The sequence below is a fragment of the Apium graveolens genome, chromosome 2, assembly GCF_009905375.1.
Source record: "Apium graveolens cultivar Ventura chromosome 2, ASM990537v1, whole genome shotgun sequence".
NCBI lineage: Eukaryota > Viridiplantae > Streptophyta > Magnoliopsida > Apiales > Apiaceae > Apium > Apium graveolens.
Genome location: NC_133648.1, coordinates 192,615,833 through 192,628,215, shown reverse-complemented (window position 1 = coordinate 192,628,215; position 12,383 = coordinate 192,615,833).

Here is a 12,383-nt window from a genome sequence, read left to right as displayed (position 1 = left end):
ATATCAATTATAGATTATCTTGTAACTGTGTGGTATATAAACACAGCCTAGGGTTTACACTAGATGTGTTAACATTATCGAGAATATTATTCATCGTAACCCTAGCAGCTCTCGTGATATTTGTTCATCACTGAGAGAGAACGGTTCCATTACAATACTGTTTTATTAATAAGATTATTCTTTGTTACATATTTGTGTTCTTAATTCGATTTGATTGTATTATACACTATATTCAACCCCCTTCTACAGTGTGTGTGACCTAACAAGTGGTATCAGAGCCTATCTGTTAACACATATATAGTAAAGATCCAAAACAATCATGTCTGAAGAAGAACAAACTCCAACCAAGCCCACGAAAACTGAAGAAACTCTAAAGACTCAAATCCACAGTCGATATGAGACTATTAGGGTTCCCATGCTGAGACCTTCTGAGTATCATATATGGAAAGTAAGGATGACTATGTTTTTAGAAGCTACAGATCCAGAATACCTTGGCAAAATTAATGAAGGACCACATAAGCCAACCAAGCTCTCTGTTATAGTTGCAGATCATCCAGCAAAGACTGTACCAAAGGAGAAAAGTGAGTATACAGCTGAAGATATCTCATCTATTGCCAAGGATGCAAAGGTAAGGCATTTGCTGCATAGTGCCATTGATAATGTCATGTCAAACAGGGTAATTAACTGCAAGACTGCAAAGGAGATATGGGATGCCTTGGAGACAAGATGCCAGGGAACTGATGCAATTAAGAAGAACAGGAGGACTATACTCACTCAAGAGTATGAGCACTTTGACACAAAACCTGATGAGTTATTAACTGGTTTATATGACAGATTTGTCAAACTCTTGAATGATTTGTCACTGGTGGATAATGAATATGATCTTGAAGATTCCAATCTTAAATTCCTTTTAGCTCTTCCTAAAAGTTGGGATTTGAAGGCAACTACTACAAGAGACAACTATGCTCTTGATGAAACTACTCTTGATGAAATTTATGGTATGCTCAAAACTCATGAACTTGAGATGGATCAACAAAGCAAGAGATATTGGAGAAAGTCAAGGACAGTTGATCTTAAGGCTGAGGAGGAATCCCTCAAATTGGCTGTCTCAAAGAAAGGCAAAGGAAAGGCTCTCATCACAAAGTCTGATTCAGATTCATCAAGTTCTGATAATGATGAGGATTCAGAAACTAAAAGTCTATCTGAGATGGATGCTGATGAAGAGATGATGAGATTGTGTGCTCTTATAGTGAAGGGTATCACAAAGATAGCCTACAGGAAATTCAGAAGGGGAAAGAAGTTTTCCAGGAAACGTGGAAGTTCTGATAAGAAGGGATTCAGAAAATCGGAAGGCAAAGAAGGAAAGTCTGATAGAGGAGATTACTCAAATGCTAAACGCTACAATTGTGGTGAGAAAGGCCACATATCTCCTGATTGCAAGAAAGGAAAATGTGACAAAGGCAAGGCACTTGTCAGAAAGAAGAAAAGCTGGACAGACACTTCAGATTCTGAAGATGAGGTGAACTATGCCTTGATGGCAAATGCTGATAGCAGTTCTGAAGCTGCTGAGTTAAAGGTACCTCAAACAACTTATGCTTTTCATACTGATGATATTACTGAGTTGAGATCTTATCTTAAAACCATATTCATTAGCTATAGAGATCAGACCTTAACATGTGACAGGTTAACTTCTGAAAATCTGGCTTTTAAGAAAAGGAATGACTATTTAGAAAAAGAGTTAGTTATGTTCCATCAAACTCAGAAAGAAAGAGATGATGCTTTTTGTGTTAGAGATGAAGTGTTAAAATTGAATCAATCTCTAAAAACTGAGTTAGAAAAGGAAAGAGAGATTATCAGGATTTGGACTAACTCTGGCAGAACAACTCAGAATTTGCTAAGTAGTGGAAACTGGAAAGAGGGCTTAGGTTATGGAGATGATAAAAGTGAAATAGGAACTGAACAAATTAAGCCAATTATTGTTAAATAGAATACTAAGCCAAAGGTAAATCCTGTTAAGTTTGTAGCTAAAACTATAAAGTCTGATTCTGAAAAGATGAAAGATTTTGATACAGAAGTTAAGGCAGAGTCAACTTCTGACAAATTAAAACAGGATAAACCAGCTGAAGTTAAATAGGCTTAATGACAAAGAAGTAACTTAAGTATTAGCTGAAAGAGATTAAGAATGTAAACAAGGTGAAGCCACCTAGGAAAAATAGGAATGGAAAGGAAGGTGTGAATAAATGCAATAATTATAAGTCTGTTCCTAATGCTCCTAGAAAGAAATACAATAACTTGGAAACACTAACCATCTTGCTTCTTTTTGCAGGAAGAATAAGAATATAAACTCTTTACCTTCTAAATCAGGAGTTAAGAGTCAGACTGTTAGGTTTAAACCATAAAATCCTTGTTTTCATTGTGGTAGTTTATGGCATTCCATTTATACTTGTAAGGAATATCATACAAACTATGATTATTATCAAATAAAACCTTCTTTAAAGAAAGTTAGCATTATTCCTTCTAGTGTAAGTTCTGATGCAAAGTCTGATACTGTAAAATCTGATATGAAAAATGTTAGCATAAACTATGAAGTTAAATCCGATGCAAATGCTAACAAACTTAATAAGGCCAAAGGATCCATACAAGTCTGGGTCCTAAAAACTAATCATTAGTGGTTTTTGTGATTGCAGGGCAACATGAAAAAACATCCTAGTTCTGGACAGTGGATGTTCAGGACATATGACTGGAAATAAAGCCCTGCTATCAGACTTTATGGAGAAAGCTAGCCCAAGAGTTTCTTATGGAGATGGCAACATGGGAAAAACTCTGGGATATGGCAATATCAATCTTGGGAATGTTATCATTGAAAAAGTAGCTCCAGTCTCTGGACTTAAACACAATCTGCTGAGTGTCGGTCAAATCTGTGACAGAGGTTATCATGTGGATTTCTTTGAAGAACACTGTGAAGTTGTAAGCATATCCACAGGCAAAGTTGTTCTGAAGGGATACAGACATGGTAACATTTATGAAGCCAAGCTTTCAACAAGTTCTGATGGTTCTGCAATCTGTCTGTTAAGCAGAGCATCAATTGAAGAAAGCTGGGATTGGCACAAGAAACTCTCTCATTTAAATTTTAACAATATAAATGAACTAGTCAAGAAAGATCTTGTGAGAGGACTGCCAAAATCAGTATTTGCTCCGGATGACCTTTGTGATTCATGTCAAAAGGCAAAACAAAGAAAATCTTCATTCAAGAGCAAGACTGAATCTTCAATTCTTGAGCCTTATCACCTACTACATGTTGATCTATTTGGTCCAGTGAATGTCATGTCTATTGTAAAGAGGAAATATGCTATGGTCATAGTAGATGAGTTTACCAGATATATATGGGTGTATTTCCTACACACAAAAAGTGAAACTGCATCTATCTTGATTGATCATGTCAAACAACTGGATAAATTGGTCAAAGACTCTGTGAAAATCATAAGAAGTGATAATGGCACTGAGTTCAAGAATATGATTATGGAAGAGTTATGCAAAGACCATGGAATAAAGCAGGAATTCTCTGCTCTTGGAACTCCACAGTAAAATGGAGTTGTTGAAAGAAAGAATAAAACTCTTATTGAAGCTGCAAGAACTATGCTTGATGAAACAAAGTTACCAACCTACTTTTGGGCAGAAGCTGTGCAGACTGCTTGTTTTACTCAGAATGCAACACTTATCAACAAGCATGGAAAGACACCATATGAGATGGTGAAGAAAAAGAAGCCAAATCTGAAGTACTTTCATGTATTTGGATGCAAGTGTTTTGTTCTTAAGACTCATCTTGAACAGCTATCCGAATTTGATCTAAAAGCTGATGAAGGAATTTTTGTTGGATATCCACTTTCCACAAAAGCCTTCAGAGTCTATAATTTAAGAACAAGGGTTGTCATGGAATCTATCAATGTCTCTTTTGACGATAAGAAGTTTACTGGACTTGAAGATTTCAATGATCATGATCAGCTGAGATTTGAGAGTGAATTTTTAAATTCTGATTCTGTAAATTCTGATAGTCTAAATCTTGATACAACAAACTCTAATGGGTTAAACTCTGATGTTATTGAAAATGTGGTGACTACGCCAAAGGATAATGCACCTGTGCAGGGGGAGCATATTGAAGATCCAACCATATTTCAAGAAGCATCAGAACCTAGAACAGGTTCTTCAAGTTCTGATTCATCAAGTTCTGATGGGCCAAGTTCTGATAATTCTGGAAACTCAAATCCTGAAGGATCCAACTCAGAGCATAATTTCAGGGGGAGTATCAGAAAAAGTTGATGGAGACAGCATGGATCATGGGGGAGCATCCAGTTCTAGAGATCACCTTCCATCTTCAAGAAAGTGGACTAAAGCATATACACCTGACTTGATTATTGGAAATCCTGAAAGGGGTGTTAGAACTAGAAAAACAATATCAAATGAATGTCTCTATCATTCTTTTCTTTCTCAGACTAAACCAAAGAAAGTGGAAGATGCTCTTCAAGATGCTGATTGGGTGCAACCAATGCAGGAAGAGTTAAATGAATGTGAAAGAAATAAAGTCTGGACCCCAGTGCCAAGACCAAAGAATAGATCTGTTGTTGGTACAAAGTGGGTGTTCAGAAATAAAACTGATAGTGATGGCATAATTACAAGACATAAAGCAAGGCTGGTTGCAAAAGGATATTCTCAACAGGAGGGAATTAATTATGATGAAACATTTGCACCAGTTGCTAGATTGGAAGCCATAAGGATATTTCTGGCTTATGTTGCTCACAAAAAGTTTAAAGTTTTTCAAATGGATGTAAAAAGTATTTTTCTTAATGGAGAATTGGAAGAAGAAGTATATGTTGAACAACCTCCAGGTTTTGTAGATTCAAAATTTCCTAATCATGTCTACAGACTTGATAAATCACTTTATGGCCTTAAGCAAGCTCCAAGACAATGGTATGAGACATTAGCTCAGTTTCTTCTGGAAAGTAGATTTAACAGAGGGACTATTGATAAAACCTTATTCTATCTCAACTATGGAAAGGACTTACTTTTGGTGTAGATATATGTAGATGATATCATTTTTGGTTCTATAAATGACAGACTTTGTAAAAGGTTTTCCAAGCTAATACAGTCAAGATATCAAATGAGTATGATGGGAGAACTTAGCTATTTTCTGGGCCTTCATGTCAAGCAGAATGAAGAAGGAACTTTTATTTGTCAATCTAAGTACACCAGAAATTTGTTGAAGAAATTTGGAATGCAAGACTGTTCAAGTGCATCCACTCCTATGGCACTGCAACAAAATTGGATAAGGATACTGGTACATCAGTAGAAATTACTGATTACAGAGGTATGATTGGCTCACTACTGTATCTAACTACAGGTAGACCTGATATTATGTATGCTACCTGTCTTTGTGCAAGATTTCAAGAAGATCCAAGAGAACCTCACTTAACAGCTGTGAAAAGAATTTTCAAGTACCTTAAGGGTACAGATGATCTAGGATTATGGTATCCTAGGGAATCAGACTTTAAGCTAATAGGTTACTCAGATGCAGATTTTGCAGGGTGCAAAATAGACAGGAAAAGCACAAGTAGAAGCTGCCAATTTCTTGGAGGCAGATTAGTTTCTTGGTTTAGCAAGAAACAAAAGTCAATTTCCACATAAACTGCAGAGGCAGAGTACATTGCTGCAGGAAGCTGTTGTGCACAAATTCTCTGGATGAAGAATCAGTTACTGGATTATGGGTTAACATATTCTAAAATACCCATTTACTGTGATAATCAAAGTGCTATTGATATGACAGGTAATCCAGTTCAGCACTCAATGACAAAGCACATCAGCATTAGGTACCACTTCATAAGGGAACATGTGATGGAAGGTACAGTGGAATTGCATTTTGTTCCAATAGATCAATAACTAGCAGATATCTTCACAAAACCACTATGTGAAGCTACTTTTACAAGATTGGTAAATGAACTTGGAATGGTTTCAGGTTCTTTCTCTAAATCTGTTTAGTTTATGTTCTGATACATCAGACTTTATGATCAGTATTTACATATATTACTCTCTTTTTGAAATCTGTGCTTAAATTGTAATTTACCTAAGTGTCGATTGTTGTCTGATAAGAATTTCTAAACTCTGATAGTGATATGAATGTTTCTGTGACTATTCAATCCAATGAGGATAACTGTGCTAGATGCTAACCTAGTAGTCTCTAATATATTAAAGATCCCATGTTTGAAATAATTGTTTATGTGGAAATCTTTTAACACAAGCAAATTCTGATATTGAGCTTGGTTAGGTTTACTTTGTGTATCTTATTACTAAGTCAAAAACTAGAATAGTGCTTCTTATCTGTTAAGTTCTGATGTTGGTAAATCTTATGGATGTACTAAGTGCTGATAAGCCTTACTTATCTAAAGAAAAAGTAAAGAACAGAAATAAATATCAGGTACTCCTTTGAGATCTAGAGAAAAATGTATGTGGAAGGGAAGACCCAAGTGCATTGCTTGTATTAAGTAATATGCATTAGAAAAGCAAAACAAAATTTTCTTGGTGACTTTTCACATTCTCTGATTACTGGAGAAATGCTCTGATAATAGTATAAATTTCGATAAGCAGTTGTGACTCACTTACACTGAGAAGCTCCTGTGAAAAAGAATATCAAAAGATGCATAAAATGAGCACAAAATAGTTGAGGTGGACTCATGCATGAACTCATTCTATAGTAGACTTCAGACTAATGATAGATTTTGAGCAAAATTCTTAGTTATGCCTTATTTCTAAGATGTACTGAAGTGAATCAAACTTTACTCTTTGTCTGATATTTAGCTTAAAGCACACACTTACACTCCATATGAATGATGAAAATTACTGTGGTGATCAATGTTGTTTTAGATAAACAGTTTAAGTGTCAGTTGCATTAATTCTGAGGACAAGTTCTGATGGAAGTTCTGATGATTAAGTTCTGGGGAAACCATATCAGTATTTGTGTGAATAATTACAGAAATAAACATTCACTTTTTGAGTACAGAAGCCATATTCTGATGACCTTTAAATTCTGATAATAGTCAAGTTCTGATGCTTACGTGGCATTATTTATTTCCTTGATTTATTTTTGGGTCAATACTTGAATGGTTATATTTTATCAAAATATTGGTTTAAGTGAGATAAAGACAGTCATAATTACTTGTTTAGTGGGAACAATTTTTTTAAAAAAACTGCATGTGCATAGTAATCATTACTTATTTCCCGTGCCCATAAAATATTGTCTTAACTACTGCATGGTTGACAGGTGTAAAGACTGTTCAAATTCGTCTTAACTGCTGTCAAGTGGCATTTATAAGTAAAAGAGAGAAAAGATTTTAAATCTTTTATCTACTTTTATATTCAATACTCTCTCTCTTTTCTCTTATTCTCTCTATATTCACTTACGGTTTTTACACAGGCATTTTACCAAACACCTTTCAGGCATTCTTATTTCTCACTTCTTTTTCAATGGCTCTCAAGGATATAATCTTTAATGGAGCAAAGTTCATCCCCAACAACTACACTGCCATTCTCACTAAGAGTGAAGCTCCTTCGGAACTTCATTTTATTCAGGATTTCTTAACTCATAGTGAAATTGGGTTCGCTTTGACGCAGCCATCCACTTTATTTGGAACTCAAGTTCTGACGTTCTGGCGAATGAGACTTTATGATGATGGTGGTAAAGATGGGACTCCAAGCATCGTGTTTACAGCAAAGGAGGTTGAGTATGTTGTTACTCCAACAATACTTCGAAAAGCTCTACACCTACCTGAAAACTGTCAATTCAGTTCTGCTGTGGAGGAGCCATTGCTATAACAAATGATGGCTAATCTAGGGTATGAAAAGAGTTTGACTAAGATGGGTCAACTCAAATGCCCATAATTTGAAGGGAATAGAGCTTCTTCTTCGATTGCATCACGAAGACGTTTACCAACAAGTGCTCAAATTTTGATGCCATTCATATTCTGACCCAACAAATTGGGTATGCACTCTTAAACCAGACTCATTTTGATTATGCAAAGACTGTGTTATGTTTTATAGGAGATAGAATGAAAGAGGACAGGAATGTAGTTTACTTTGCTAGGTTCTGTCAGTTAATTTACAGTTATTGTACATCAGATGAACCACAACTAGCAAATGAATATATAGAACCTTTTAGGTTAGCAAAAAAAGGGCTTTTGCTGATCTCTTAACTGCTGACAACAAGAAGGAAGTTTTGAGACCCCTTAGAATTCCTTTATCAATAAAGCAAGCTCTGGTAAATGCTGATTTTAATACCTATTCATTGCTATATCCTGATGTCCAACACACAACAGCCATCGGTACCTACTACTGTCACTAAACAAACACTCACATCAGAACATGCCAACCAACCATCAGCACATAATAAGGTGAAACCTTCTTCTTCTAGAGGAAAGAGGACTAATACAGTACCTCAGGCACAACAGAAAAGAAGGAAGATGTTTTTAAGAGATGAGTCTGATGATGAGGTACAGGTTCAACCATCAGAACCTGTTGCTGAAGTAGCTGAGAAGGTCTCTTCTCAGACAGCTCAAGAAACTGGGAGTTCTAGGCCCCTAAAAAGGCTTAGAAATCTAAACTCTGATGATCAAGCTCCTAGAGTCTCTCCATCAGCTAAGAGACTTAAAAAGCAAAGAGCAAGGAGGGCTGTAGAAGAATCAACCTCTGAAGAAGAAATGGAAGCAGCAGCTGTGGAAGGGGGTCAGGAATCTCTGATCCCACAAGAACCTACTGTAGTTGAATCTCTTCCAAGTGTTGAGCCAGAACTTCATGAAGCTCACAAATCTCCAATCCAAGAGCCAGAGACTACTCCTATGCCTACACCTTCTGTGTCTCCAATAATCTCTCCAGTACATGCTGAAGACCCAGGCACAAGTACTGAAATGGATATCAACAACTTGGATGTGCCTTTGGTCTTGTATATGGAAGCTCCATCCACTTCACATCTTTCTCAGCACACTCCACCAGCAACTCCATTGCTAGATGATGATGACCATGAAGATGAATCTTTTATTGCTTCACATATAATTATTCTATCAAAAGATGCTGATACTGAAGATTCTGTAAGTTCTGTTGAAGGAAATACTGGTGAAGCTGCTACAAATATCAATGCTGAAGCAGCTGGTCCTTCTGGACATGCACCTTCACAAATAGTTTATAAAGCTAATTTGATTAAGAAGTTTATGAGAAAGGATGAACCAGTTCCTTGGAGTGAAACTAACAGAGGAAGAGAATGGATCAAGGAGTGGAACAAAGTTGATTTTGTTCCTACTGCAGATATTCTAGCTGAGCACCTGGCTAAATCTGATGAAATGCTGATGAATGATGACTTCAAAGCACAGCTCAGAGTTACTGCATTGAGTACCGGGAACCTTCAAAGTCAACACTCAATAACTCAAGCCAAGGTGGACAAACTTCAAGATACAGTGACTAAGTAAACCATGAATGTCACATTGGACAATCTTTAAGCTAGCCTTTGACCGCATTGGGTATCTAGAAAAGACTAAAGAAAAGAAGCAAGCTCAACTATCTGATATTTTAAAGAATCAAGCTGCTCAACAAGACCAACTCAATGAAATCCAAAACTCTGTGGAATTGCTTGTCTCCCTGCTTCTACCAGATGATGCCAAAAAAAGGGAGAAAGTAATTAAGTCCAAATGCAAAACTGATCAACCACTGAAGGGTAAGGATGATAATAATAAAGACCAGGGAAACTCTGAAAGGAGTAGAGGTCTAAGTCAAGGCAGAGGTTCTTTATCAAGGGAAGCCAAAACTACAAGTCAAAGAACAAGTTATGATACTGGTAAAAGGATAAGTTCTGATGAACAAACTCTGAAACTTGATGAAGAGATCTCCAAAAGGCTGTTTCTAAAGGACAATCCAGACATCGATATTGAAAGTCTGAAGGAAGAATATATTAGACTGAAAGCTGAAAAGGACAAATCTAAGTCAAAGTCTAAATCTCAAGTCACAGTAAAGAAACCACCTAAGCCTAAGGGCATTGTGATCAAAGAGAGGATAGATACTGAGGCATCTAAGGCCAAGTCCAAATCACAGGTGGAAGTTGATCCTAGATTCAAGGGTAAGACAAAAGTTGATGAACCTGTAAAGATATATATATGTCAACCATGGATCTGGAAGTAAATGCTGATGAAGATACAACTCTGATTTTGAAGGAGAAAAGGAATATTCAAGCAACCTCTGACAGAGCTCAAGTTGTCTTGACATTAGAAGAAAAGGAAACCTCTGACATTGCTCATGTTAAACCTTCAACAGTTCTACTACCTGGGTTTACTAAAGCTCAACAATATGCTCAACCTATGAAGACTTCAACAAATGTTTTCAAGGGTAGATTGCTCTAAGGGAAGGAAGCCAGAGATAAAATTGGACTGGGTAATGCTGATGACTAAAGAGTAAACAACTCTACCTCAGATCCTACATCCCTTTCTGAACCAGGAGTAGGGACAACTCTAGAAAGACTAAATCAATTAGAGTCTGTACAAATGGTTTACAATTCCAAGCTGAAAGAAGACATAATGTTGTATTTATGATAGATGGGAGAGTATTTCAGATAAGAAAGGATGCAATTTGGTTGAAGTATTATGAAGAATTGCAACATGTTTTATTTCTACTTCAAGTGAAGAACAGGTCAACAGATGGTGCTGCCAGTTACTTAAAATCTGATATTCAAAGGCAGAAGAAACTTTACTCTGTAAAGTCTGACAGACCATACTATCCAGAGTACAGAGCTCACAATGGTGAATTAGTTGAGATGAAGCCTAATACTGCCAAGATCACTACTTTTCTGGGTATTAAGGGTGTTGAATTTAATCTGGAGTCTGACAAAGCTTATCTAATCAGATTGGATCAGGAAATAAGGAAAGCAAAGATTAATGATCTCAGGGCTGCTATCTTTCAGACAGGAGAAGATACAGCTGAACTTAAAGATGCTAAAACGAGGATGATAAATGAACTTGAATATGTTGAGAGAACTCTTCTGAAGAACTATCTCAGAACAACTCCTGACATTCAAGAGATCAAACACTGAAGCCAGGTCGAGGACTACAACTGTTAAATTTTAAAGAATATATAGGCTAAAGCTGATATCAGACTTTAAGGATGGTAAAAGCTACAAGGACTGTGAGTTGTAGTTATCTAGTCAAATTCTCATATGCATTTGTACTCAACGTTTTTGACATCATCAAATATCTATTGAACTTGTATATTATGCTAATTTACAAGTTGGGGGAGATTGTTAGATATATTTATGATGTCATGTCTAATAATGATTTGTGTTTAGTTTTCAGATCTTGACTAACAGGACAAATCATGACTTAACTGGAAATCAGTACTTATTCTGAAGTCAGAACTTAAGATATCAGAACTTAAGTTATCAGAACTTAAGATATCAGAAGATATTTATCAGGAGATAATATCAGGACTTAAGAAGATTTTCAGATAAGGAAGGTGGCTGATTGAAGGGAAAGAAGATTAAGACTAAAACAAGAAGAGATATGCATGGAGAATAATTCTATGAAGAATAGAAGACTTGGAGGAAAAGGTAACTAATTCATATATTTTAGGATGCAGAATTATATTCGATATCAATTAGAGATTATCTTGTAACTGTGTGGTATATAAACACAACATAGGGTTTACACTAGATGTGTTATCATTATCGAGAATATTATTCATTGTAACCCTAGCAGCTCTCATGATATTTGTTCATCACTGAGAGAGAACGGTTCCATTGCAATACTGTTTTATTAATAAGATTATTCTTTGTTACATATTTGTGTTCTTAATTCGATTTGATTGTATTATACACTGTATTCAACCCCCTTCTACAGTGTGTGTGACCTAACAAGTGGTATCAAAGTCTATCTGTTAACACATATACAGTAAAGATCCAAAACAATCATGTCTGGAGAAGAACAAACTCCAACCAAGCCCACGAAAACTGAAGAAACTCTAAAGACTCAAATCCACAGTCGATATGAGACTATTAGGGTTCCCATGCTGAGACCTTCTGAGTATCCCATATGAAAGTAAGGATGGCTATGTTTTTGGAAGCTACAGATTCAGAATACCTTGACAGAATTAATGAAGGACCACATAAGCCAACCAAGCTCTCGGTTGTAGTTGCAGATCAGCCAGCAAAGACTGTACCAAAGGAGAAAAGTGAGTATACAGCTGAAGATATCTCATCTATTGCTAAGGATGCAAAGGTAAGGCATTTGTTGCATAGTGCCATTGATAATGTCATGTCAAACAGGGTAATTAACTGCAAGACTACAAAGGAGATATGGGATGCCTTG